Raw genomic sequence first — 25848 nt, forward strand, 5'->3', positions numbered from 1 at the left:
CCTGTGTACAACTGAAAACACACTAAATCTCTCCAGAATAGGGTGCAAGTCCTTGGGTGACATTAACTCTTAAAATTGATTTCCTTTAGCTTAAATAATGTGAAATGATCAATACAGCTTATGTCATATGATAAGGAGATAAGATAGAGAAGAAAGCAAAGATAATTGCTTTATAGACAAATACAAATATACTCATAACAAAACAAGGGGGAAACATTCATGCCATCATAGTCCTTATTTCTGGTCACATGGTCATAGTTCATATTTATCATTACCTTCTTCCACTACCTATTCAATGTTCCCTTTATCCTCAGCAAGCACTTCAGCTGGCCATGGTTCTTTGTCTGATGGATGACCCAAACCTTCATTCCTGAAGCTTCTTGGCCATTGGTAGTCATCTCTGGATTGAATTCCTGCAGTTTTCCATTGACTTTAATCACAGGGCATGGTAGTACTAAGAGATGCCCTAGGGGATCTCCTGTATTCCAGGAAAACTCTTCTTTACCTCCATTGTGTAGTTGCAGTGCTATTTCCCCTTGATATTCAGGATCAATCACCCCAGCCAATATAGTAATCCCCTACCTTGCCTTTTGATTCAGAGGCATAAGAAGCCAAAAGTGGCCATGTGGCAGACTCAACTTCCAGTTCAATGGAATTATTGTTGTGTTTCTGGGTGGAAGTACTCCTCCTTTTGGAACTAAGACTTATAGAACAGCAGAACTTAACCTTGCAGGGACAGGAAGAAAAAATTTTCCTAGTGGATCATTAGGAGTGATAGGGAGTGGTTCCACTCCTGTTTCCACCCCTTGATTCCTGGACCCATGAGTCCCAGCTTGGGAGAAAGAGCACCATTGAGTGGATGTTGATTCAGAGCATACACAGCTTCATCAAGAACACTGCTCCAGCTGCGCAAGGTATTGCCACCTAGTTGGTGCCACAATTGAATCTCCAATTGGCCATTCCACTGTTCTATCAGCCTAGTGGCCTCTGGATGATGGGGAACATGGTAAGACCAGAAAATTCCATGAACACATGCCTAGACCCTCACTTCATTTGCTGTGAAGTGAGTTCCTTCATCAGAAGCAATGCTGTGTGGAATACCATGACAGTGGATAAGATATTCCGTAAGTCCATGCATGGTAGTTTTAGCAGAGGCATTTCATGAAGGGAAGGCAATCTCTTATCCAGAGTATGTGTCTATTCCAGTAAGAACAAATCACTGCCCCCTCTATGATGGAAGCTGCTAATGTAATCAAGCTTCCACCAGGTAGCAGGCTGATCATCTTGACAATTGTTATATATGGGACTGAGTGTGGGTCTCCACTGCTGGCAGATTGGGCACTCAGCAATGGCTGTGGCCAGGTTGGCCTTGGTGTTTGGAAGTCCATGTTGCTGAGCCCATGCCTAACCTTCATCCCGACCACCATGACCACTTTGTTCATGAGCCCTTTGGGCAATGTCAGGAGTTGCTGGGGAAAGAGGCTGATTGGTATCCACCAAGCAGGTCATTCTATCCACTTGATTATTAAAATCTTCTTCTGCCTGTCACCCTCTGGTAAGCATTCACATGGGACACAATTATCTTCATATTTTTGCCCACTTGGAAAGGTCTATCCACATACCTCTACTCCAGAATTCTTCATCAACAATTTTCTAATCATTTTCCAAGTCCCTGACAATCCAACTAAACCATTAGCAACAGCCCATGAATTTGTATACAAACATATCTCTGGCCAGTTCTCCTTCCAAGCAAAGCAAACAACCAGGTGCACTGCTTGAATTTCTGCCCACTGGGAAGATTTTCCCTCACCACTGTACTTCAGGGACATCCCAGAAAGGGGCTGCAGTGCCACAGCTGTCCACTTTTAACTGGTGCCTGAATATCATGCAGAACCATCTATAAACCAGACCAGAGTTTTGTCTTCCTCAGTCAACTGATTGTAAGGAACTCCCCAAGACTTCATAGCTGTGGACTGTGAAAGAGAAGGTAAAGTGGCAAGAGTGGGGGTCATGTGCATTTGGGCCACTTCCTCATGTAACTTACTTGTGCCTTCAGGACCTGCTCAAGCTCTATCTCATATATACCTTTCCCATTTTATGATAGAGTGCTGCTGTGCATGCCCAACTTTATGGCTTGGTGAGTCAGAAAACACTCAGCTCATGAAAGGTAACCCAGGTCTCATGGCAACTTGTTGGTCCATAGTTAAGTGTTCTGTCTCTACTGAAGCCCAAAAGTAGGCCAAAAGTTGTTTCTCAAATGGAGAGTGGTTATCTGCAGAGGATGGTAAGGCTTTACTCCAAAATCCTAAGGGCCTGCATTGTGATTCTCTTATAGGAAACTGCTGAAGTCTCCAAAAAGCATCTCTATTTGCCACTTATACTTCTAGCACCATTGGATCACCTGGATCATATGGTCCAAGTGGCAGAGCAGCTTGCACAACAGCATGGACCTGTCAAAGAGCATCTTGTTCTAGTCCCCCCTTAAAATTAGAAGATTTTCTGGTCAGTCAGTAAATGGGCCAGACTAGTAATCCCTAATGAGGAATATGTTGTCTCCAAAATCCAAGGAGACCAACTAAGCATTGTGCCTCTTTTTTGTTTGTTGGTGGGAGCAGATGCAACAGCTTATCCTTCACTTTAGAAGGGATAGCTCGACATGCCCCACACCACTGGACAGCTAGAAATTTTACTGAGTTGGAAGGCTCCTGTATTTTTGTTGGATTTATCTCCCATCCTCTCATGCACAAATACCTTACCAACAAATCTAGAATAGTTACTACTTCTTGCTCACTACATCCAATCAACATGATATCATCAATATAATGGACCAGAGTGATGTCTTGTGGGAGGGAGAAATGACCAAGATCCTTGCAGACAATGCTATGACATCAGGCTGGAGTGTTGATATACCACTTAGGTAACACAATGAGTGTACACTGCTGGCCTTGCAAGCTGAATACAAACTGTTTCTGGTGGTATTACTAAAAGCTACTGAAAAAAAAGCATTTGCCAGATCAATAGCTGCATACCAGGTACCAGGGGATGTGTTGCTTTGTTCAAGCAATGATACCACATCTGGAACAGCAGCTGCAATTGGAGTCACCACCTGGTTAAGCATACAGTAATCCACTGTCATCCTCCAAGACCCATCTGCTTTCTGCACAAACCAAATAGAGTTGAATGGAGATGTGGTGGGAATCACCACTCCTGCATACTTTGAGTCCTTAAGTGTGGCATTAATCTCTGCAATCCCTCCAGAAATCTGGTATTGCTTCTGGATTACTATTTTGCTAGGCAGGGGCAGTTTTAGTGGCTTCCACTTGACCTTTCCCACCATAATAGCCTTCAATCCATAGTCAGGGAACCAATGTGAGGATTCTGCCAGTTGTTGAGTATGTCTATTCCAATTATGCATTCTGGCACTGGGGAAATAACCACAGAATGGGTCCAGGAACCCACTGGACCCACTGGACCCACTGTGAGATTGACCTGAGCTAAAACTCCATCAATCATCTGACCTCCATAAGCCGCTACTCTGACTGGTGGGCCACAGTGACATTTTGGGTCTCCTGGAATTAATGTCACTTCTGAACCAGTGTCTATTAATCCACAAAATATCTGATCATTTCCTTTTCCCCAATGCACATTTACCCTGGTAAAAGGTCATAGGTCCCCCCAGGAAAGGCTGGCACTGTAGCAGGGTCCTTCCCCAAGGGTACATGGCCTTCCCTTCATTCAAGGGATTCTGGATCTGTAAACTGTCTCAAGTCTGGGAATTGATTATGGGGCTGTGACTCTCTGTTTTTGTAATTCAAGGGAGATTTTTGTTCACTTGACCTAGAATTCTTCTGCTTATAATTTAAACAAGAATTTACTTACAGATTTTATGCTGCAATCTCAGGCATTCCTCCCAATCCTGCTTGGTTGTATTTTTGTGGACAGTCATGGTTGTCACCCAGCAGTTATTCCAATTTTTTTACTAGTTGTTCCTGGTTATTCATTAGCTGTTCCAGGGGACAAACTAAATTCCACTCCTCTCTATGCCACCATCTTGCCCCCTCCCTTCAAAGTATAATTTTAAAAGTAAAGGGAAGGCTACCTCAATTTCCTAGGGATTTTATAACATCCTCTTGCTCTGCTTTGAATAATGAAATGTCTAGGATGCTACTAGCTTTCATTTTTCCCACTGTATAATGAGTAGTTCTTTTTTATCTCTTTGTGGAGAAAAAGGGAAGGAGATTGTAATTAATAACCAGAGAACAAGAAGAGGGTGTGTTAAGTATGTATCCTTCTGTTTTGATTACTGTGACTTGTAATAAGATTTAAGTTTGGGAAATATGAGTTCTCCAACTTCATTCTTCTCTGTCAGGGTGACTAGCTACTCAGGGCCCCTCACCCTTCCATATATATTTGATGATTACCTTTTTTCATTTCTGCAAAGAATGTTGCTAGAATTTTGATTGGGATTGCATTGAATCTCTGAATCTATAAATTTATTTGAATAGTATTGACATCTTAATGATCTTCCAGTCCATGAACATGATGTCCTTCCATCCTTCCATTTAGGTAGGTGTTCTTTAATTTTTTTTCACAAAAATAAGTAAAGTTGTGTATACAAGCCCTTTGCATTCTTAGATTTATAACTAGGTGCTTGATTCTTTTAGTTGTATTGTGAATTGAATTTTTTCTTGATTTCTTCTTTCAATAGTTCATTGCTTGTACACAGAAACACTACTGATTTTTGGTTGTTTATGTTGTACCCTGCCACTTTGCTGAATCATTTTATTATCTCTAGGAGCTTTGTTAGATTTTTCAGGACTTTCTGTATATAGTAATATATCATATGCATATAGGGAAAGTTTTAATTCTTCCTTTCCAATTTGATTGCCTTTTATTTCTTTTCCTTGATTAATTGCTCTGGCAGGAACTTCCAGTCCAATGTTGAATAATAGTGGTGACAGTGGGCATCCTTGTCTTGTTCCTGATCCTAGAGGGAAAATAATCCATCTATTTTCTTTAAGTGAAATGTTAGCTGTGGGCTTTTCATATATGCCCATAATTATGTTCAGGAGTTTCCCATCTGTTATTTGAGTTCTAAGTGTTTTTTTCAAGAAAGAGTGTAGTATTTTGTCAAATGTCTTCTCTGCATCAATTGAAAAGATATTTTTTCTTTATTCCTTTAATGTGTATTACTGCTTTAGTTAGGGTTCTCTAGGGAAACAGAATCAATGAGTGATATCTAGGAATAAAAGTGACTCACACAACTGTGGGTAAGCATGAGTCCAAATTCCATAGGGCAGTCAGCAAACTGGGAGCTCCAATGAAGATGTTCGATGAACTCAGGAAACGAACTGGCAACTTTGACAAACTTCTCAGGAAATGAACTGGGATCTTTGATGAACATGTTTGATGAACTCCTCAGGAAATGAACTGGCAACTTTGAAGAACTCCTCAGGAAACACTTCACTGGGCAGCCAAAGAAGAAAAGTCTTGACCTGTCTTGCTTAAAAAAGTCTTCAATTGATTGATTGGATTAAATCCAGCCAACTGCATTCTCTCATTGTGGAAGACATACCCTTTGCTGAGTCATCAGTCACAGCTGCATCCAATTGACTGATGATTTAATAAACCAGCCTGTTGGTTTATTAACCAGCCACAAATGTCCTCACAGCAATGGTTAGGCCTGTGCTTGCTTGACCAGACAGCTGGGTATCATCATCTGGCCAAATTGACACATGAACCTAACCATCACAATACATTAAATAGTTTTCTTATGTTGAAACATCCTTACATGTCAGGAATAAATCCCACTGGTTCATCGTGTATAACTCCTTTAATATGCTTTTGCATTCAGTTTGCTGATATTTTATTGAGGAATTTTACATTTATATTCATGAGATATTGGTCTGTAGTTTTCTTTTCTTGTGGTATCTTTATCCATATTTGGTGTGTGGAAGATGTTGTACCCATAAATGAGGCAAGGAATTCTCCCAGCTCTTCAATTTTCTGGAAGTATTGGAGTAGAATTAGAGTTAAGTCTTCATGAAATTTTGGTAGAATTCCCCTGTCAAGTCATCTGTCCCTTTGCTTTTCTTTGTTGGGAGGTTTTTATTACTAAATCAATTTCTTTCCTAGTTATAGGTTTATTGAGACTTTCTATTTCTTTTTTTAAATTCAGTTTTATTGAGATGTATTCAGATGCCATGCAATCAACCATGGTGTACAATCAACTGTTCACAGTACCATCTTATAGTTGTGCATTCATCACCCCAATCTATTTTCAAACATTGTCCTTACACCAGAAAAATCAGAATAAGAATAAAAAATAAAAATAAAAAGAGAGCACCCAAATCACACCCCATCACACCTTATTTTTTGTTTAGGATTTGTCCCTATTTTTCTACTTGTCCACCCATGCACTGGATAAAGGGAGTGTGATCCACAAGGTTTTCATAATCACACCATCACCCTTTGTAAGCTACTTTGTTATACAATCATCCTCAAGAGTCAAGGCTACTGGGTTGGGGTTTAGTAGTTTCAGGTATTTACTTCTAGCTATTCCAATATACTAAAATCTAAAAAAAAGTGTTATCAACATATTGTGTAAGAATGTCCACCAGAGTGACCGCTTGGCTCCATTTGAAATGTCTCAACCACTGAAGCTTTACTTCATTTCTTTTTGCATCCCCCTTTTCATCAGGAAGATGTTCTCAACCCCATGATGACAGGTACAGATTCATCTCCAGGAGACATATCCTGTGTTGCCAGGGAGATTTACACCCCTGGGAGTCAGGTCCCATGTAGGGGGGAGGGCAGTGAGACCATCCACCAAGGTGGCATAGTTAGAGAGAGAGGGACACATCTGAGCAATTAAGCGGCACTTAGGGGGAGACTCTTAGCTACAATTATAAAGAGGTTTAGCCTCTCCTTGCAGCAACAAGCTTCACAGGGGCCAGCCCCAAGACAGAGGGCTCAGTACATCAAGCCATCAGTCCCCAATGTTTGTGAGAACATCAGCAACAATCCAGATGAGAAAATCCAACACCTCTGCATCCTCCCCAAGCTCTTCAGGGGGGTCCTGAATATATACTTTTATTACTTTAGGATGTGTTGCTGTTTCATTCTAATGTATACAGACCTACCATAGCTCACTTCCTATTAAAAGTTCCATATAATTGTAGTGTTTGAACAAACTGACTGTACAAGTTATATTGTTTAGAAAATACAGATCCCACACCAAATAAACATCTCTTCCTTGGTCTCACATGGAATTTGAAGTTTTAACACACAGTCAACTTCAACATTTACCCTTTGGCCTAATTTGCTCTAGTCTTAAACAGATCTGCTTCATTCATATCTCTAATTGAATTCTGGGCTCTATTTCAGCTTTTATGTTTTAACAGTTGCTGTTATGCATTCATACTAATACTCGTATCTGCTAAGCTCTAGCTCTGAGTTTCAAGTGTAACACAGATATCCAATGTTCCAGAGACCAATCAGGTTATGCATTAATGGATCAACATCTCAGAGTTTGGAGATAGCCATTACAATTCAGGAACAGATTTGACTGCTGTAAGAGTTTGCAATCTAGGGACCATTACAATAATAATATTCCTGTTAGGTTGTGCTCTAAGATTCAATTCTGAGTTAAAACATTGTAGTTAGTCCATATTAGTGAGGCATTATAGTGTTTGCCTTGGTTTCTGGCATATTTCACTCAACATGCTGTCTGCAGGATCTATTCACATGGTTGCATGTCTCACAGCTTTACTCCTTCCTGTAGTTGCTCAATATACCATTGGATGCATACAGCACAGTTCACCATTCTGTTCCTCAGTCAGTGTACCCTTAGGCCACTACCACCCATTCCAAATCATGAATACTGCCTCCATAAACACCAGTGTGCAAATGTCCATTCATGTCTCTGTTCTTGGATCTTCCAAATACATATCCCATAATGAGGTTGTATGATCTTATGACCCAAATATTTAGCTTCTTGTGGAGCCACCACAATGACCTCCAGGAAGGATCCAACATTCTGCCTCTTTATCAACAGTAAATAGTTACATCCCTCTCTAAATATTTTCTCCAGCACTTTTACATCTATTTATATTTTTTCTACAATCTTATAGAGATATATTCACATAACATACAATCATCCACAGTGTAGGATCAGTTGTTCACTGCATCATCACATAATTGTATATTTATCACCGCAGTCAGCATTTGAACATATTGATTATTATGAAAAATGTTTTTTTGTGAATAGTAAAAAAAATAATAAAAAAATAAAAGTGTCATAAAATAAAATATAATAGAAAGGACAGAAAACGATACCACTATCAAGAATCCCATACCCCTCCCTTATATCCCCCTCTCATACACATTTAACTTTCGTATACTGCCTGTGTTACATTTAATGGAAGCATATTGGAATGTTACTGTTGATCATAGACACCAGTTTGCTTTATGTTTTTTTCCCAAATACCATACCTTTTTCAACACTCTGTATGGTTGACATTCCTTTGTTCTCCCACATGTGAGTACAATTTTATATTTGTACATCTAGCAACAGTCATTGGCCACAACAGTTTTTGCCAACTTATACACGCCCAGTCTTCATCATCTATTTTTACTTCTGGTGTCCTACATTCCCCTATCCCACCTGTTTGAGCTTTACTCACAGACATCTTTTTCCATGTACTGACAATATAGTCCTACCATTACACAGTATTATGCTATTTCTGGATCTATACAATCAATCCTGCTGAACATTCTGTAGTCCTTCAGCATCAAATGCCTGATCTCTACCCACTTTCTATCTCCTGGTAGCCTGTGTTATCAGCTTTTAACTCTCAAAATTTGCTCATTAGTGCTATTTCATATTAGTGATACCATACAGTACTCGTCCTTTTGTTTCTGGTTAACTTCACTCAACATAATGTCCTCAAGGTTCATCCATGTTATTATATGCTCCATGTCTTTGTTCTGTCTTACTGCTGCATAATATTCCATCATGGGCATATACCACATTTCATTTATCCACTCATCTGTTGATGGACATTTGGGCTGCTTCCATTTCTTGGCAATCATGAATAATGTTGCAATAAACATTGGTTTGCAAATGTCCATATGTGTCTTAACTTTCAGTTCCTTTGAGTATATGCCTAAGCAGTGGAATAGCTGGGTCATATAGCAAATATACACATAGCTTCCTGAGAAACCTCCAGAATGTCTTCCAGAATGGTTGCACAATTCTACATTCCCACTAGCAATGAATAAGTGTACGTCTGTCTCCACATCCTCTCCAGCACTGATATTTTTCTCTCTTTTTTTTTGGATAATGGCTATTCTGGTAGGTGTGAGATGATATTTCATGGTGGGTTTGATTTGCATTTCCCTAATAGCCAGTGAAGTTGAGCATATTTTCATATGCTTTTGAGCCACTTGTATTTCCTCTTCAGAAAAGTGTCTGTCGATGTCTTTTGCCCATTTTTAATTAGGCTATTTGTCTTTCCGTTGTTGAGTTGTAGGATTGTTTTATATATTTGAGATATTAAACCCTTATCTGATATGTGGTTTCCAAATATTTTCTCCCATTATGAAGGCTGCTTTTTACTTTCCTAACAAAGTCCTTTGATGTATAAAAGTGTTTGATTTTGAGGAGATCCCATTTGTCTGTTTGTTCTTTGCTCACACTTTGGGTGTAACATTTAGGAAACCACCTCCTATCACAAGATCTTTAAGATAGTGCCCTACATTTTATACTAAAAGTCTTATGATCTTAGTGCTTATGTTTAGGTCTTTGATCCAATTAGAGTTAATTTTTGTATAAGGTGTGGGGTGGAGTCCTCTTTTATTCTTTTAGAAATGGATATCCAGTCTCCAAACACCATTTATTGAAAAGGCTAATCTGTCCAAGATGCTTTGGCTTGACTGCCTTATTGAAGATCAATTGTCCATAGATGTGAGTCTATTTCTGAACACTCAATCCAATTCCATTGGTCACTATCGCTGTCCTTATGCCAGTATCATGCTGTTTTGAGCACTGTAGCTTTGTAATATGCTTCAAAGTCAGGTAGTATGAGACTTCCCACTTTGTTTCTCATCCTCAAGACATTTTTGGGTATTCAGGGCACCTTGCCCTTCCAAATAAACTTGGTTATTGGTTTTTCTATTTCTGCAAATAAGTTTTTGGGATTTTAATTAGTATTGCATTGAATCTATAAATCAGTTTAGGTAGAGTTGATATCTTAATTATATTGTTTCCCAATCCATGAGCATGGTATGTACTTCCATTTTTTTTAGGTCCTGTTTGACTTGTTTTATCAGTTTCTTGTAATTTCCTTAGTACAGGTCTGTTGTGGCCTTTCTTAAGTTTATTCCTAAATACTTGATTCTTTTGGTTGCTATTGTAAATGGATTTTTAAAAAATTTCTTCCTCTTGTTGCACATTACTTGTGTATAAAAACATTACAGATTTTTGCACATTGATCTTGTAGACTGCCACTTTGCTATATTCATTGATTAGCTCTAATAGCTTTGCTGTAATTTTTTATGGGTTTTCTACATATAGAATCATGTCATCTGCAAACAGTGAAAGTTTTTCTTCTTTCTCTCCAATTTGGATGCCTTTTATTTCTTTCTCTTGCCTGATTGCTCTAGCTAGAACTTCCAGCACAATGTTGAATAAAAACAGTGATGGTCGGCATCCCTGTCTTGTTCCAGATCTTAAAGGGAAAGCTTTCATCCTCTCCCCATTCAGTACAATGTTAGCTATGGGTTTGTCATATATTGCCTTTATCATATTGAGAAAATTCCCTTCTATTCCTGTCCTCTGAAGTGTTTTCATCAAGAAATGATGTTGAATTTTGTCAAATGCATTTTCTGCATTGATCAAGATGATCATTTGGTTATTTTGCCTTGATTTATTGATGTGGTGTATTACATTAATTGATTTTCTTGTGTTGAACCAGCCTTGCATACCTGGAATAAACCCCACATGTTTGTGGTGTATAATTCTTTTAATGTGCTGCTGGATTCAATTTGTGAGTATTTTGTTGAGGATTTTTGCATCTATATTCACTAAAGAGATTGGTCTATGATTTTCTTTTTTTGTAGTATCTTTGATTTTGGTATCAGGGTGATGTTGGCTTCATAGAATGAGTTGGGTAGCTTTCCCTCCTCTTCAATTTTTTTGAAGAGTTCGAGCATATATTTGCTCTTAGTATCTTCTCATTACCTCCTTTATTTCTGTAGGATTAGTAGTAATGTTTCCTTTCCCATTTCTGATTGCATTTATTTGCATCTGATCTTTTTTTGTTTTGTTTTGTTTTGTTTTGTTAGCCTAGCTCAAGGTCCATCGATTTTGTTGATTTTCTTGAAGAACCAGCTTCTGGTTTTGTTAATTCTCTCTATTTTCCTGTTTTCAGTTTCATTTACTTCTGTTCTGATCTTTGTTATTTCTTTCCTTCTGTTTGTTTTTAGGTTTATTTGCTGTTTTTCTCTAGTTCCTCCAGGTGGACAGTTAATTCCTCAATTTTTGCTCTCTCTTCTCTTTTAGTATAGGCATTTAAGGCAATAAATTTTCCTCTCATCACCACCTTTGCTGCATCCCATAAGTTCCGATATGTTGTGATTTCATTGTCATTTGCCTCAAGGTATTTACTAATTTCTCTTTAATTTCTTCCCTTACCCACTGGTTTTCTAAAAAGGTGTTGTTTAGTCTCCATATATTTGTGAGTTTTACAACCTTCTGCCTATTATTTATTTTCAACTTCATTCCATTATGATCTGAGATAGTGTTTTTTTATAATATCAATATTTTTAAATTTGTTTAGGCTTGCTTTGTGACCCAGCATGCGGTCTAGCCTAGAAAATGTTCAATGAACACTCAAGAAGAATGTGTATCCTGCTGTTGCAGGGTGTAGTGTTCTACAAACATCTATCAAGTCTAGTTCATTTATCATACAATTCAATATCTGCCTTTCTTTGTTGATCCTCTGTCTAGATGTTCTATCTGTTGATGACAGTGGTGTATTGAAGTCTCCAAATATTTTTTTGGAGTTATCTTCTCCTTTCATTGTTCTAAGTCTCTGTCTCATGAATTTTGTGGTACTCTGGCTTAGAGCACAGCTGTTTATGATTGTTATACTTTGTTGATGAATTGACCCTGTTATTAATATATGGTGTCCTTCTTTGTCTCTTTTAATTGTTTTTCTTTTGAAGTCTACTTTGTCTGATATTAATGTAGCTACTCCTGTTTTTTTGTGGTTGCTGTTTGCATGAAATATCTTTTTCCAACCTTTCACCTTCAGCCTATTTTTGTCCTTGTGTCTGAAGTGAGTTTCTTGTAGAAAGCATATGATGTTTTTTAATCCATTCTGCCAGACTGTGTCTTTTTATTGGGGAGTTTAATCCATTAACATTTAGTGTTATTACTATAAGGGCAGTAATTTCTTCTGTCATCTTGTCTTTTGGATTATATATGGCATGTGTTATTTTTCTTCTCTCTCTTTTTACCCTTCCTGATAATCTTCATTTCTACACTGTGCTCCAAACATCTTTCTCCTGTCTTTTTCTATCAGCCTGTAGCACTCCATTTAGTATTTTCTGTAGCACTGCTCTCTTATTCACAAATTCTCTCAGTGTCTGTTTGTCTGAAAATATTTAAATCTCTTCCTCATTTTTGAAGGATAGTTTTGCTGGATATAGAATTCTTGGCAGTTCTCTTTCAGTATGTTAAATATATCATACCACTGTCTTCTTGCCTCCATAGTTTCTACAGAGAAATCTGTTCATAGTCTTATTGAGCTTCCCTTGTATCTGATGGATGACTTTTCTCTTGCTGCTTTCAGAATTCTCTCTTTGTCTTTGCCATTGGACAATCTGTTCAGTAAGCATCTTGGAGTACATCTATTGGGGTCTATTCTGTTTGGAGTGCACTGTACTTCTTGAATCTCTAATTTTCTGCCATCCATGACAGTTGGGAAATTTTCAGTGATTATTTCTTCTATTATTCTTTCTGCCCCTTTCCCCTTCTCTTCTACTTCTGGAACACCCAAAACATGTATGTTTATGTGTTTGGTGTTGTCACACAGCTAACTAAGACCCTGCTCATATTTTTCTATTCTTTTCACCATCTGTTCTTTAATGTGTGTGAATTCCAATGTCTAGTCTTCCAGTTCTCTGATCCTTTCTTCTGCCTTTTTGAATCTACTATTGTATCCCTCCATTGTCTTTTTCATCTCCTACATTATGTCCTTCATTCCCATAAGTTCTCTCATTTGTTTTTTCAAGTTTATGAATTCTTTCTTATGGTCATCCAGTATCCTTCTTACATCCTTCATCTCTTTTGCTATGTCTTCCCTCATTTCATTGACTTGATTTTTGAATTGATTTAGATTTGTTTGAATATCTCCAATTCATTCTTCCTTCAGCTCACTGAATTGATTTAGCAATTTATTCTAGACATCTAACTGAGATTCTGTTTAGTTGATCAGAGTTTTTCACCTCTTGTTTTTCTGTTTCTTGCCCTCTCTCTACGTAGCCTTTTTGTGTGGTGATCTCTTCAGTTATGGTCAGCTCCAGACAGGTATTCCTAGTCCAGGGAGACCCAGGTCTTGGAAGGAAGGATGGAGTTTCCTTGAAAATGACACACTCTTGTGAAACCTTTAGACTCTGTGCTTCTCCTATGCTGTCCAGCAGGTGGCACTTTCCAGCCAGCAGTTCCCCCAACAGTTTAAGGAGGTAGGGAGCCTTTGGTTCTGCATGTGACCCTGACCCTTTTGGGGGTGTGGCTGACTGAAGCTAGTTAATGAATTCCAATCCCAGGATCTGAGTTCCCAAAAGGGCTGGGAATTCATGGTGTTTAGCAAGTTTTCTCTACTACTGGACTTGTTGCTTTGTCTCTCAGAGCTATCTTAGCTCTGCTGTTGTCTGGGCCCAAACTGCAAATCTTTGAGGCTTTCTGTAGTGGGCATCTTAGAATAATTGTTTTATAAAAAGAGAAAAAACATAAAAGAAAAAAAAAAACAAAAAAGGAAGAGCCAGTATGGACTATTTACAGTCCTTTCAGATATAATGGGCTATTAAAAAGCTACAAGACCAGGAGTCGAGGGTAATTAAGGAACAATCAAAAAAGTAGAGAAGCTGGCTTTTCAGATAAGGGCTGTCTTACCCTGTATTTGCATATGTGCCTGATTCTGTTTGAGCCCTGCCCTTCTCCATATTATGTTCACCTGGCTCCCAAAAGTCTCTGTTTTTGTTTTGTTTTCTAGTTTTTGCCATTTTGCTAGGCTTACCACCTCTCTGCTGGGCTGACTGCTCCTAGATTTCCTGGTGACTGCTCTCAATTTATCTATGGTTGCAGCTTTCATTCTCCCTCCTGATTCCCAGCAGTAATGTCCCCTCCTCCCTTGGGATTGTGTCTGCTAGGGAAGGTCATGGGCCCTCTCACCATGAGAACTTACAGATTTCACTGATCTCAGCTATTCCACAGGTTCATGAGTGCTGTATGAAGTTTGTCCCTTCTCAAATTCCTCTGCAATGTCTGATCCACACAGTTCCCAGATTTCTACCAACTGCCCCAGAGGAGTAACTACAACCTAGGCCTCACCACTCTGCCATCTTCCTTGGTAGGGTTAATCCTATCATTTTTCTGATGCCTTTCTCTTGATTCAATGCTCACACACTTACTCAATCTTTTGACTATTTTCTGGAACTTTGAGGAAGACCCATTTGTTTTTGAGTTAGTGTATGGAGTTTCTGTGGTTCTATGAATTTGTCCATTTCATCCAGGTTATCCAACTTTTTCACATACAGTTGTTCATAGTATCCTCATATAGTCCTTTGATCAGTGGAGTCAGTGGTAGTATCTCCTTTTGCTTTACTGATTTTCATCATTTATATCCTTTCTTTTATTTGTCACTCAAGCTAAGGTATTGTCAAATTTATTGATATTTTCAAAAACTGACTTTTGATTTTGTTGATTCTCTCTATTGTTTCATTTTCTATTTCATTTGTCACTGCTTTTATCTTTATTTCCTTCCTTCTGCTTGATTTGGGTTTTGTTTAATCTTCTTTTTCTAGTTCTTGGTTTTGGTGTTAGATTTCTGAATTGAAGCCTTTATTCTTTTGTAATGTAAGAATTTAGAGCTATACATTTCCCTCTCAGTACTGCCTTTGTTGCAGCCCATAAGTTTTGGTAGGTTGTATGTTCTTTTACTTTCTCAAGATATTTCCTAATTTTGCTTCTGATTTCCTATTTAACCCATTGGTTGTTTAAGAATATGTCATGTAATTTGCACATATTTGTGAATTATCATTTTCTCCCTCTGCTATTGATTTCTAGATTCTTTCTATTGCATTCAGAGAATAGACATTGTATGATTTCAGTATTTTTGAATTTACTGAGACTTGTTTTGTGATCCAACATATGGTCTATCCTGGAGACTGATCCATACTTGAGAAGATATTTATTTTTTGTTGTTGCTGAGTGCAATGTTCTACATATGTCTGTTAGGTCTTGTTGGTTTAGTGTAACAAAGTCCTGTAATTCCATATTGATCTTCTGAAGAGATGTCTATCCATTATTGAGAGGAAAGTGCTAAATTCTCCTGCTATTAATGTAGAACTGTCAATTTATCCCTTTAAATCTGTCAGTATTTGTGAGATATATATATATATATATATACACACCCTGCTCTTAGGTTCATATATATTTTTGTTTGTTACATCTTCCTGTTGAATTGCCTCCTTCTCCAGTATATAATGTCTATCTTTGTTGCTCATAGCTTTTTCTGATTTAAAGCATATTTTATCTAATGTAAGTATAGCCATTCCACCACTCTTTTGGTTACTACTTGTAGAGTATATTTTTTTCCATACTTTCACCTTCAACCTAATTGTATCCTTTAATTTAAGGTGAGTCTTTTGCAGACAGTTTATAGTTGTGTCTTTCTTTTTAGTCCATTCTTCTAATCTCTGTCTTTTGACTGGAAAGTTTAATCCATTTACATATAAAATCACTACTGTGGTGCCAGTTTGAAGCTTGTGTACCTTCAAAAACCATGCTCTTTTTTAATGAGATATACTTATACAACATATAATTCATCCATAGTATACAATCAATGACTCCCAGTATTATCATATAGTTGTGCACTCATCACAATATTAAAACATTTTCATTACTCCAAAATAAAGTAAAAATATATAAAAAATAAAAAATAAGTAAAAAAGAACACACAAAGCATCTCATGCTACTTACCCATATATATATATATATATTTTCATTACCTTATTATTCATCTGCCTATACACTGGTTAAAGGGAGTGTCAATCACAAGGTTTCCACTATCACAGGTCACATGATTAAAGCTATATAGTTACACAATTATTAAGAATCAAGTCTACAGGATTACAAGTCAACAGACACAAGCATTTCCTTCTAGTTATCCTAATACATCAAAAATTGTAAAGGAATATATATATATATATATATATATATATATATATATATACACACACACACACACATATATATATATACACACACACACACATATATATATATATATACACATATGTATATATAGTGTAAGAATAACCTACAGATTGACCTCTTGACTCTGAGATCTCTCAGCCACTAAAGCTTTATTTTGTTTCATTTTTCCCCCTTTTCTTCAATATGGCGTTATCAATCACACAATTCCAGGGACAGGCTCATCTCTGGGAGTCCTATCCTTATTACCATGGACACTTACAGCTCTGGGAGTCTTATCTGATGTAGGGGAAGAGTAGTGAGTTTATTTGCATAGTTAAAGCCATGTTATTTTAATCCAATCTTGTGGGTGCAGACATGCTGTGAGTGGGATCTTTTGATTAGGTTGTATCCATGGAATTGTTACCCACTCAATTGTGGATAGGACCTTCTGGTTAGATCATTTACATGGAGATGTGACCCCACACATTCAAGGTGGGTCTTAATTAGTTTCCTGGAGTCCTTAAAAGAGCTCAGGGAGAGAGAGGGAGCTCAGAACTGTCACAGACCCAGACACTTGGAGATGCAGACAGAAAGATGTTTGGAAATACTAAGCTAAGAGATGAAGCTCAGAGTTTACCTCAGAGAAGCTAAGTGAGAACCCACAAATGCTTAAGGAGAAAGCCACTGGAATCACAAAAGCTGAAATAAATGGAACTGGGAGTGAAGGACAAGCAGACACCAGATACATGCCTTCCCAGCTGACAGAGGTGTTCTGGTTGCCATTGGGCTTTCTTCAGTGAGGGTATATCCTTGTTGATGCCTTAGTTTAGACCTTTAATGGCCTTAGAATTGCAAATTTGTGAATTAACATACCTCCATTGTAAAAGCCAACCCATTTCTGGTATATTGCATTTTGGCAGCTTTAGCAAACCAGAGCTACTGATAATCCAGGATTTTCTCTTGCCATTTTTCTATTTAGACATAGTAAATCTTATACCTATTATGTCCCTCACTTCTGTTAATATCTACTTTTATATTTATGTTTTTATGCATTGTACCATATTGACTGCCTTCTAATTTTTATCTGAATGTATTTTTCATCTGTTTTCTTTGTCATTAACATGGGGTTAAAATTTGACATCCTAAATATATATTAATCATGTTTAGTCTGATACCAACTCAATTTCAATAGCATGCACACATATTTTCCTATGTCTCTCTGTAGCCCCACCATTTTTGTACTTGTTATCAATGATATCTTTGTATATTGCATGTCTCAAAATATGGATTTATAATTACTTTCTATGAATTTTTGTTTTAGCACTTGTAGGAAGTAAGAAGTGGAGTTACATACCAAACAATACAATAGAGTAATTCTGACATTTATAAACACCAAACTGGTGACCTTTATCACAAGTCTTTATGTCTTTGTGCTGCTTTGAATCACTGCCTAGTGTCCTTTCCTTTCTCTCTGAAGAACTCCCTTTAGCATTGCTTATAGGGCAGGTCTAGGGGTGATGAACACCCTCAGCTTTTGTTTATTTGATGATGTCTTAATGTCTCTGTTATTTTTGAAAGAGAGTCTCGCAACATATAAAATCCTTTGCTGGAAGCTGTGTTCTTTCGGCACTGTAAGTAATTCAACTCACAAACTTTTTGCCTGCATGGTTTCTGATGAGAAATTGGCACTCAATCTAATTGTAACTCCCTTGTATGTAATGTTGCTTTTCTCTTGAAGCTTTCAGAACTCTCTCCCTGTCCTTTGTGTTCTATAGTGTGATCAGTTTATTACAGGTTGTCTTTTTCTTCAGGTTTATCCTGTTTAGTGTTCTCTGAGATTCTTTTGCTAAGTTTGGGAAGTTCTGTTATTTCTCTGAATATTCCTTTTGCCCTTTCTCTCTTTCTTCTTCTGGTACTTGCATAATGCATGTATTGGTACACTTGGTAGTGTGTCTTAGCTGTCATATAGTAATTTCATATTTAATAGTTCTTTTTCTTTCTGCTCCTCAGCCTGTGTCATTTCAACAGCTTTGTCTTCAAGTTCACTGATTATTTCTTCTGCCAGCCCATGTCTGCTCTTTTAACTCTCTCGGTCATTTTTCATTTCAGTTATTATGGTCTTCTAGTCCAGCAGTTCTGCTGGTTCCTTTTCAAAATTTCTATCTCTTAGACTCTGATATTGCTCATCCATTATTTTTTTCCTGATTCCATTAGATCTTTCTCTATAATTTCCTTTATCTCCTTTAGCCTTTTTAAGTTCATTTTTTAAGGGCTTCATTCTTTAAGTCCACATTCTGGTCTTCATGATTGGTGTTTTCTGTATTTTTATACTCTTCCTTTGGATGGACTATCATTTCCCATTTCTTTATTTGTCTTACACTTTTTGGTACACCTTATATGTTCAACTGTTATCTCTAGGATTTATTTCTGAGATCTGTTTCTTGGTTTCATAACCAGCTGGGAATGAGACAGATTTTCTTGAGATTCAGCCCTCTTCTTAGGAAGGTTTTCCCAAGCTGAATGCAGTATGCAGTTTCCCTGTCTTTCTGGGCTTCTACATTGTCTTGGGCTTTTACTTGTTAGTTGTTTTGGAGTTTCCCTTTTTACAGAAGTTTTATTGTACCCTCTGTTTCCCAGGAGACTGGCCTCCCTCTCCCAGTTGTTTGAAGCAGGCAGACCTTTGTTCCAGGCTGGGCATAGTTTTTAACACTCCTTTCATTGTCCCAAGCTCCTTTTTCTTGGAGGGCAAATTCTGGGAGAAGGTTCACACCAGAGAGGACTTTCCCAAGACAGACTTTCCCAATCCAAACAAGCACAGGGACTTAATAAGGGGGCACTAACCTTGGAAAGCATTTCTGGGAGGGTACCAAAATCTTCTCCAACAGCTCCCCAAAGTTGAGCTTTTCTGGCATTCCCTGAAAATATAGCTCTTCAGCTATCTACCACAGTCCTAAGGAAGCATTTTGTCTTCAAATCTCCACTGCCTCTGCCTCTGTCTGTGAGAAGGTGGTGGTTGAAACAATGATTGCTGCTGCCCTATCTGGGGTAGGTTAAATAGTATCTGCAGTCAGAGCCAGGCCACTAGTGTTCCTGATGAAAATCCATGATGAGCAATTGCCCATACCCACTTCTGTTCTTGGGGAAGATGATTTGTCTGTTTTTTTCCATCATTAAAAAGCTAACTCGGTACTGTACCCCATGGTGACATGCAGGAAAAGTACGGGGTGGACACCAATGGCCACTGCACTGCTATAGCAATTTACTGTTCTTTTACCATAATTTTTCTCTTCCCTGGATGCTGTACCATGTTCTGGTTTCTGGAGTTTTAAAAATACCTGTTTCATACAGTCTCCTGTTTAATAGTTGTTTTGGTGGAAGGACTGAATCCTGGGACTCCCTACTCCACTCTTTTCCCTGGAACTATTCTGCCATCTTCTCTGGAACCTCTCAACTCTTAGCATGATATTACATACATATTTTCACTACTAAATTTTCTGTGACTCTGGGGACAAATAATCTACAATATAGAAAATATAGTTAATAATGGGGGGAACAAATTTGGATTTATTTTAATCACTAGCAATTACACATTCTTAAAGATGACCCTGCATCTCAAAATTAAGCATACAAGATGCCAGGAGAGTGAATGTAAGTAAGAGAGAACAACATCAACATGCTGGGAAACAACAGGAAGCAAACCCTATACAGCAAAATTATTAGCCTTTCTGCTTTAATAATACTATTCTAGGAATCTTAATTTCTATTTGAAAATGAATATGCAAGCATAATATTATGAAAATAAATTCCAAAGTTTGAAATTTACTGCACTCCTAACTCTAGAACAGAAAGGCAGAAAATGCATCAGTGAAGAAAAAATAAACAAAAGAAACTTCTCTTTCAAAACATAGACAAAATTCAAATGCACAAGTGCAAAGAAATATTACTGAGTTAACAAAAACAAGATGAATAGAGAGAAAAAAGTTTCTATCAAAACATGTTTTGAAGTGATTTTTTGTAAGAAAGTCTACAAAATTGGCAATTAGCAACTATTGTTTATTGTGCAACTGCAATACTATTTTAGTCCTGTTTGGAAGAAAGTCTAAAACCAGAATTGCATATTTAGGAGCCTTTAAAAGAAGACTAAGATACTTTGATAACCTTGAGAAAGGATATGTTATGTTTCAGATGACTGGATTAATTGACTTTCATTTAAATAGCTTATTGAAACAAAAATAAATATTCTGCAGAGTAACAACCAGAGGGCAGAAGGAGGAGGCTCTCTGAAGAAAGGATAGAAAGAATGATATTCCACAATTTGTATGCCTTGCAATTGGCATGGAACATTTTCTTGATTTTTCACACATAAACCTGATGTTGAAAAAAGACAGTGAAAGCACATTTAAATCAATAACACAGGAATGGATAGCACTTAATTACCTGAAATTATTTTATATAAAACATAGGCTAGGTTGAATAGTGTTTCTTTATACCTGTATTTTTCTTCTGGGTTTGTTCTTCCAAAATTTTCCTACCCTGAAATCTACTAGAGTCAGAAAATAACTTTTTACGTGTGTTTTTCTGTGTGTGTGTGTTTAAATTTTTTGCTTGAGAGAAAATTTTATATAGACTTTATTCTTCAGCAAGAAATATTTTTTTCTCCATAATTTATATTGGTTTAAAACCTTTTATTTTTTCAACCATTTTTTAAATGTGAAATAGTACATTTACATGAAATTTTCTAGTATTTTTGGTTACATTTGGATCTGTGGTGGTTTGGAGTTATGTACCACAGAAAAACATGTTCTGAAACTTAATCCATTCCTGTGTGTGTGAATCCATAACAAGTAGGACATTCTGATGAGGTTACTTCAGTTAAGATGTGTGATGGTTAAGCTCACATGTCAATTTGGCCAAGATATAGTGTCTAGTTATTCTGTCAAGCAAGTACTGGCCTGATTATTTCTGTGAGGATATTCTGTTGACTGTTTACTTAAATTATCAGTATGTTGATTGCATCAATGATTGATCACATCTACAATCTGCAGTCAACTGAGGAGATTGCCTTCAGCAATGAATAAAGTCTTATTCAGTCAGTTGAAGGCTTTAAAAGAAGAAGTGATTATTTCAGCAGTCAAAAGACAGATGAATTTCCATTTGTACTTCACCCAGCCTGTTTCTCTTGGGGAATTCACTGAAAATGCTCATTGGAGTCCCCAGCTTGTGATTTGCCCTATGGAATTTGTTCTTTCACATACCCACAGTAATGTGAGTCAGTCAATTCTTATGAAAATCTTAAAATATTTACAGATGCCTCCTGTCTATTCTGTTTTCCTAGAAAACCTTGATTAATACAAGGTGTGATCCAACTAAATCAATATGTGTTTTACTTGCATTATTGGAGTCCTTAACAACAGAATGAAATTCAGACACAGGATAAAAAAGCCACAAGGGGAAACCAGAAGTTGAACATCAGTGGAACCCAGAAGGGAAGGGAGAAGCCAGGAAAGACTGCCATATTCACTGCCAAGTGACACAAAAGTCAAGTGTGATGGTTTGAAGCTGTATATACCCTAGACAATGTTTTTAAAACCAATCTATTTATGTAGGTATAGACCTATTGTGGGTGGTACATTTTGATAAGGTTATTTCAGTTGAGGTATGCCCCAAGTGAATTGTGATCCTCTTACTGGAGTCCTTTATAAGAGGATAAAATAGAGAGAAGCTTAGAGAGACAAGACAGAGACGCTGAGAGAAAAAAACAGAAAAGTTGAGAGAGAAAAACAGAGAAACTCAGAAAGAAAAGCCAAAGAAGCTGAGAGAGAAGGACACACAGAAAATAGAAACCACAGAAACAAAGAGGTAGCCCCTGAAGCCAGAATCTAGATGTAATGAAACCTGGAAGAAAAGGGAGAGATAAGCAGATGTCACCAAGTGCCTGGCCATTTGACAGAGAAGTTGAGGATTACCATAGCCAGACTTTGGGGTGAAAGCACCAGATGTTAATGCCTTGATTTGGACATTTTTCATGGCCCCAGAACTGAAAACTTTTGAGTAAATAAATCCCCATTATAAAAACCCATCCATTTCTGGGATACTGCATTTTGTGACCTTTAGCAAATTAAAACACCAAGGACCAAGGAAGTCCAGCAGACAGTCAAAGAATGCCACGGTCTTCTGAAGGAAACCATCATCTTGATGTTGACTTGAACTTGAATTGTCCTACTGTCAAAATATGAGCCAATAAATTCCCATTGGTTCAGCCAACCCATTCTATGGTATTTGCTCTAGCAATGAGGAAACTAAAATGGGATTCAAAACACCAATTATCTAATACCTAAAAAAGTCATTAGCTGAGCACAATATTACATAAAAATAGTAGGCTGCATTTTGCTTCAGCCTCAAAGCAAGGGAAAGAAAGTGTTATAAGAGAGTGAGTATGTATATGGCTATCTATTAGTATTACAAGAGAATGAATATGCATATGGATATCTAACATTATTACTTGGGGATATGTTCAGCTTTATTTCAAATGTGGGATTATCTACCTACCAAGATGTCATCATAAAAGTAATTGTCCCTTTACTCTATGATTATCTATCATTTTCTCTTCTGTGGTTGTTAAATTCTGGTGTCAACCTGGCTAGGTTATGGTGCCCAGTTATTTGGTCAAGCAGGCGCCAGCCTGATTTTTATTTCAAAGACATTTCATGGATATATTGTTAGAAAATTGACTGCGTCTATGGCTATTCATCTACAATTGACAAAGGTGATTGCCTTTAGCAGTTAAAGAAGTCTCACTCAATCAGTTAAAGGCTTTATAGTGAGAACTGTTGATTTCAGAAGTCAGAAAGGATTTCTGTCTCTAATTCAGGTAACCAGCTTCTCCTGGTGAATTCATTGAAATCTTCACTGACGTTCCCTACTTGCAGCCTGTCCCAGAGAAATTTGACTTGCCAATCCGAATGATGGCATCAGCCAATTCCTATAATAATTCTCAAGATACTTATATATTTATACACATTTTGTTACTGAGAGTAGCTCTTGAGAAAGAAGAGTCTTAAGGATGAGATTTCTGAGCCAGTTCTGAATTTTTTGTAATTGTTTCTCCAAATTGATTAGATTAAAAGCCATGACTGATTCTATTTCCAATGATCAAGATGGAACTGATGGTCCATGGAGTGAATTGGCAATAGAGATATGCAAAATATCACCAGTGGCTATTCCTACTCAAATACTTATAAGAGGCAAATCTGAGTGGCAATGTATTTGATATGTTAAAAGAGTTTTGTGGAGATAAAAAAATCTCCACAAAATGTTGACTGATTGTTTCTAAATATGCTGGACACTGTTTCTAAAGAAAGGAATGAACTCAAGTCTTCAGATTCCCAGTGTATGCACCAGATGAAGGACTTGAAAATATCTATGTGTGCCCTGAAAGAAATTCTGATTTCTTATAGACACAGACTTAAGTTTCTGAAAACCAGACCCAGAGTCTCATTATGCAAGTCACTGAACTCCAAAATAAATTGAATTCCCAACATCACAGGGTGTCTGCTGTTAAAGTGAGGCTGTTAATGATGAGGCAATGGGATCTTGAAATTTGGATTTGGGACATACGGCCTGCTGCTGCTGATCTGGACATTGAATCCCCATATTTTGCAGGAATTTTTGCCAGATAAAACTGTAGTAGTCTGCCCTGAGGAATCAGTCATCCCTCATCCACCTGAAGAGACTAACCCTGATGTGCCTATTAACTGCCTCCCTGGGTAATTAGCTCTCACTCTTCTGTCTAAAGAGGTTACTGCTTCACCAGATGAAACTGTAAGGCAATGCCACAAAGTAGCCAGCTTTCAAGGCATTATTAACTTCTCTCATGACTTCCCACATCACATCTCTTTTCTTCCATACTTATAACTAGATGTAAGTCCCAACAGGCCCTAAAAGATGAGATACAAATTTTGACCCATGAGGAGGTGTGCTATACTACAAAAGAACTGCATAATTTTTTTCAATTGATATAGATAGAAACCAGGGGAATATGTATGGGAATGGATATTAAGAGTGTGGGATACAGGGGGAAGGTACATGAACTTGTAGCAGGTTGAATTTATTGATATGGGCTCAATGAGCAGAGATTATGGATTCAATGTGATAGTTCACAAGGTTAGAAAGGGCTCTAACAATTTGGCCATTTGGCTGAAGAATAGAACAAAAAGTGGCTTACATTACCTGAAGTTTAAATTCCAGAAGTATTTTGGTATAATGTAGATGAAGTCACCCAAAGTCTTCAAGAGATTGGAATGTTAAAGAGGATTTATCATGTAAAACTTTCTCACCAACCCCAGGAATGTCCAGAGGAAATACCTTTCACCATGACTGTGAGGAATAAATTTGTGAGAGCAGCTCCATCTTTCCTGAAGAGCTTTGTGGTCTTTCTTTTCTGCAGGTAAGCTATTAGCGTGGGACCTGTTGCTACTGAAATTGGATCCTTAAACACAATGGTGATGACTGGATCTTAGGTTGGCAGGAGTCAAATGGCAACACTTAATCATCAAAGACAAGGTGGGCTTGGCTACCATAAGAGATGGCAGAGTCAAAGCAGTTATCAGAATAATCTGGATCACAGATATCAATGGTATTGACTAGTTGTTTATAGGGTACCTAGAAATGAAATAAAGGTGTTTCCTAAATTCTTACTTGATCTGTGGAAGCAGAAGAGTTCTAGGTCAAGTGAATAAAAATATAACTTGAATCACAAAAACAGACTCACAGCCTCTCAATCAATTCCCAGACATGAGACAGTTCACAGACTCAGAATTCCTTGAATAAAGGAAAAGCTGTGTCCCTTTGGAGGAGGACTCTGCTACCCCACCAAAAATTTACACTATTAATCTTTCACCTATCCTTCCCAAAAGGGCCTTCAGCTTTTGACCTAGGTGACTGTGCACTGGGTAAAGGAAATGATCAGACATCAGTGGGATAATTAGATACTGGCTCTGAACAGATATTAATTACAGAAGAACCAAAAAATCACTGTGGTTCATCAGTCAAAGGAGGGGTTTATGGAGGTCAGATGATCAGTGGAGTATTAGGTCAGTTCCATAGCACATGGGGTTCAGTGGGTTCCTGAACCCATGCTGTGATTGTTTCCCTGTTTCCAGAATGCATAATTGAAGGAGACATACTCAGAAACTGGCAGAATCCCCACATTAGTTTCCTGACTTGTGGAGTGAGGGCTATTAAGGTAGGGAAGGCTAAATGGAAGTCAGTAAAATTTCTTCTACCTAGTAAACCAGAAGCAATACTGCATTCATGGAGGGATTGCACAGATTAGTGCCACCGTCAAGGATTTGCAAGATTCAGGA

General features: G+C 37.6%; 1 pseudogene; it reads right to left on the reverse strand.

The window, feature by feature from the left end:
• Window positions 1-252: 252 nt before the first annotated feature.
• On the reverse strand, window positions 253-24195 carry LOC119506016 (annotated as a pseudogene).
• Between the last annotated feature and the right edge of the window lie 1653 nt (window positions 24196-25848).

The sequence above is a fragment of the Choloepus didactylus genome, chromosome 11 (assembly GCF_015220235.1).
Source record: "Choloepus didactylus isolate mChoDid1 chromosome 11, mChoDid1.pri, whole genome shotgun sequence".
In the NCBI taxonomy this organism is placed as follows: domain Eukaryota; kingdom Metazoa; phylum Chordata; class Mammalia; order Pilosa; family Megalonychidae; genus Choloepus; species Choloepus didactylus.